The sequence below is a fragment of the Mus pahari genome, chromosome 1 (assembly GCF_900095145.1).
Source record: "Mus pahari chromosome 1, PAHARI_EIJ_v1.1, whole genome shotgun sequence".
Lineage (NCBI taxonomy): Eukaryota > Metazoa > Chordata > Mammalia > Rodentia > Muridae > Mus > Mus pahari.
In genome coordinates, this window is record NC_034590.1 from 96,538,856 (window position 1) to 96,543,380 (window position 4,525).

Consider the following 4,525-nt stretch of genomic DNA (forward strand, 5'->3'; position numbering starts at 1 on the left):
ATCTTAAGAAAATAGGACTACTGATTAGTTACTTAGTTAATTTATCTCATTGCTGCAATAAAATATCTAATAAAAGCAACATAAAAAAGGGAGGAAGTAATTTGGGATATAGTCTGTCTTGACAGGGAAAGTATGACAGTAGCATATTGTGTCCACAGTCAGGAAACTGAGAGCCTTGCCTGCTGGTGCTCAATTCTCTCTCTCTCTCTCTCTCTCTCTCTCTCTCTCTCTCTCTCTCTCTCTCTCTCTCTCCATCCATCCATTTATCTGTCTGTCTGTGCATCCATCCATCCAGCTATCTGTCTGTATATGTGCATGCCAGAGCATGAAGGAATTTTCTCTCTCTGTGTGCAGTGTGGGAGTCAAACAGGTTAGCAGACGTGGCAGCAGACCCCACCTTGCCGACCCCGGCCGGTGCTCAGTTGTTTCTCTTTTTTATTCAGCCCATGGAATAGTGTCACTGGTCTCTTCACCTCAGTGTAATCTAGAAACTTCCTCACAACTATGCCTAGAGGCTTGTGCTGTGGTGACTCTAAATCAAGTCAAGATTAAAACTCTTACAACGGTCTCAGGGGAGAAGAAGGAAGGAGAATGGAGGCGGTTGTGAACCCGTGTGGCTTGAACCAGCAGTAGTTATGATATCATAAGGTTAGAATAATTGGGATAAAGGTTTTGTCTTTATCAATTGGCTCTGAAATTATTGTATTGGCATCTTGTAAATTGTGATTTTATTGATACATAAATATGATTGGTTAACTATAAAAAACTATAAAAAAACCTATAAAACTAAAAAAAACTATAAAAAAAACTATAAAAAAAAAAACAAAACCAAAACAACTCCCAAAACTAAAAGACAATCAGAGCCATTAAGGCTTGCCAGGACGCTGTCATATATGGATTCTGGAGTTTGGTCTGAGAGCTAAGCCACTTTACATAGGATCATATGCTGAATCCCTACACGAGGTAAGTAAACAGCAGAAGGCTTTACAAAGCCTAAAGATTCACTGTTAGCAGCGCCAATCTGGAGAATTCCCAACTGGATAAGCCTTTTGCCCACTCTGCAGCAGAATGATAAGATTGGCATTGGATTCCCTCACCCAAAAGTTATAGGGATATTACTTCTAGCCTAAGTCTTCAGAGATCTTCATAGAGATGCTTGTGAGCTGCAGCACCTATAGTGCTGGCTGAGTCACAGTCAGAGGTCCCAGCTCCTCAACTTGAAAAATCCCAAAGTTGGGCTGGTGAGATGGCTCAGTGGGTAAGAGCACCTGACTGCTCTTCCAAAGGTGCAGAGTTCAAATCCCAGCAACCACATGGTGGCGCACAACCATCTCTAATGGGGATTCGATGCCCTCTTCTGGTGTGTCTGAAGACAGCGACAGTTTACTCACATACATGAAATTAATAAATAAATCTTAAAGAAAAAAATCCCAAAGTCAAGGGATACCAGCTACTGGACATCAGCTAAGTATAGAGAGCTCCTCGGGCTGGTGAGATGGCTCAGCGGGTAAGAGCACCCAACTGCTTTTCCAAAGGTGCAGAGTTCAAATCCCAGCAACCACATGGTGGCTCACAACCATCCGTAACGAGATCTGACTCCCTCTTCTGGAGTGTCTGAAGACAGCTACAGTGTACTTACATATAATAATAAATAAATCTTAAAAAAAAAAAAAAGAGAGCTCCTCAACTTGAAAAATCCCAAAGTCAAGGGATATCAGCTACTGGACATCAGCTAAGAACAGAGCTTTCTTATTAGAATCCAGATTTCTTCCTTCCTTCCTTCCTTCCTTCCTTTCTTTTCTTTTCTTTTCTTTTTTTTTTTTTTTGAGACAGGGTTTCTCTGTGTAGCCCTGGCTATCCTGGAACTCACTCTGTGGTTCAGGCTGGCTTCAAACTCAGAAATCCACTTGCCTTGGACTCCCAAGTGCTGGGATTAAAGGCATGCACCACCATTGCCTGGATTCTTCTTCTTCTTCCTCTTCCTCTTCTTCTTCTTTTATATTTATTTATTTATTTTATGTATATGAGTACACTTCCAGACACACCAGAAGAGGGCATAGGGTCCCATTATAGATGGTTGTGAGCCACCATGTGGTTGCTGGGAATTGAACTCAGGACCTCTGGAAGAACAGAGCTCTTAACCACTGAGCCATCTCTCTAGCCCGAGATTTCTTTTTAAAGTACATTTATTTATGCGTGGTTGTGAAGCCTGTGTGGTAGTCAGAGGACAAGCTCTGGGAATCAGTTCTCTTCTTCTACAGTGTGGCTGTAGGGATCAAGTTCTGGTTGTTGTTAGGTTTGGCAGCAAGAGCCTTTACCCACTGAGCAACTTGCTATCCAAGAGTCACCAGAAATTTCCATGTGTGATGGCAAAGGCCTGTAACCCAGATATTAGGGCTGCTGACCCAGGAGGAACAGTAAAAGCTACCCTAGGTGAAAGAAAAGTTTAAGGCTAGCCCAGGCAACCTAGTGAATCCTAGCTCCAAGAAAAAAAAAGTTGGAGTTGGAGTGACACAGTCAGTAAACTGCTGCGTTTGGGTCTTAACCCTGCATCAGAAAGCGAGGTGCTAAGGGATGAACTTGCAATCTCAGACCTGGGCATAGAGACAGGGAATCCCTGGGCTGAATGTCAGTCAGCCCAGCCTGCTTGGTGGTCTGGGCTGGCCACTAGTTTCCACATGAATGTGCACACACACACACACACACACACACACACACACACACACACACGCCCTGTGCAAACACACACATGCTCACACATTAAGAGAAGGGAAACAATAAAGAGAGTATGGAAAAGAACTTTGGTGTGTGGAGGGTTTTAGGTTCAATCCAAAGCAGGGAAGATAAAAACCATGGATATCCTTTAAGCTTTCCAGACACAGAGGTCTGGAGAGACGACTCCGTGGTTGAGAGCACTGGCTGCCCATCCAGAGAACCCAGGTTTGAGTTCTAGCACTCACATGGCAGATCACACCTGTCTGTAACTGGCCTCTGAGGATACCAGGTATGCCCGGGGTTGCAGAGAAATACATGCAAATCTCTCATACATCTAAGCTAAGCGAAACTAAGCTAAGCTAAACTAGAACTAAGCTAAGCTAAGCTAAGCTAGGCTAGGCTAGGCTAGACTAGACTAGACTAGACTAGACTAGACTAGACTAGACTAGACTAGACTAGACTAGACTAAACTAGACTAACCTAGTTTGCCAGATGCTGAGCAGCATTGCCTACACTTTCAGAAACATTGGGAACACAGAGCACTGCTGAGTGGAAGTCGTTCAAGTGTATTCTAGCCCTGTGTATTCAAGCCTGTTTGAAAAGCTGTTTGGAGCCGTTGTACATAGTTGGTTCCAGAACAGCAGGGCTCGATAGGCAGGCCCTGTGTCAAGACAAACAAAGCTAACCTTGAGCAGAAATCTTGTTGTTGGAGCACCACTGGGGGAGGGGTGGGGAAGGAGAAGTACAGCTGTAGAGTGATTTACTCCAGTAAAGCCACTAGAAAGGCAAGGTGTGGCCTTCAGGGAACAGGCTAAGGTTCTCCCAACATGTCAGCCCCAAAGGCTCAGCTGAGGCTGGAGACATGGCTCAGTACATAAAGGCATTTGCTACTGAGGCTTGTGACTTCGGTCAAAGTTGCACATGCACAAATACATACACCACAGATGAATGAATGATAGAATGAATAGGGGTTAGGGAGATGGTTCAGTGGTTAAGGACCCCCGTTGATCTTCCAAAGGACCCAGGTTTAATTCCCAGCACCCCCACGGTGGCTTGGGACTGTTTCAGGGGACCTGATGCCCGATTCTGGTCTCTGCAGGTACCAGGCATGCATATGGTGCACATACGCAGGGAAGATACCCATACACACAATTTTAAATTTTTTTAAAGATTTATTTATTTATTATATCTAAGTACACTGTAGCTGTCTTCTGATACTCCAGAAGAGGGAGTCAGATCTCATTACAGATGGTTGTGAGCCACCATGTGGTTTCTGGGATTTGAACTCAGAACCTTCAGAAGAGCAGTCGGTGCTCTTAACCACTAAGCCATCTATCTATCCAGCCGCTGATTTAAAATTTTTAATAGATAAATATGTCTGTAAATATGTTTTTTAGACCTTAATCTATTTCTACATGGAACGAAGACTTTTTTTTTTACTTTATTTTTTTTTTTAAGATTTATTTATTTATTATATGTCAGTACACTGTAGCTGTCTTCAGATACTCCAGAAAAAGGAGTCAGATCTCGTTAGGATGGTTGTGAGCCACCATATGGTTGCTGGGATTTGAACTCATGACCTTGGAAGAGCAGTCAGTGCTCTTACCTGCTGAGCCATTTCACCAACCCCAAAAGAATACTTTATTTATTACCTTATTTATTTATTTATTTTCAGAAAAGTGTCATGTTTTTTCAGACTGGCCTCAGTTACATTAGGCATCCTATATGGGCAACGAGTTTGTGCTGTCTACCACCACATGTGCCAAGAAGATTTTACTGGGGGGAAAATTCCATTAAATATGACCTTGTA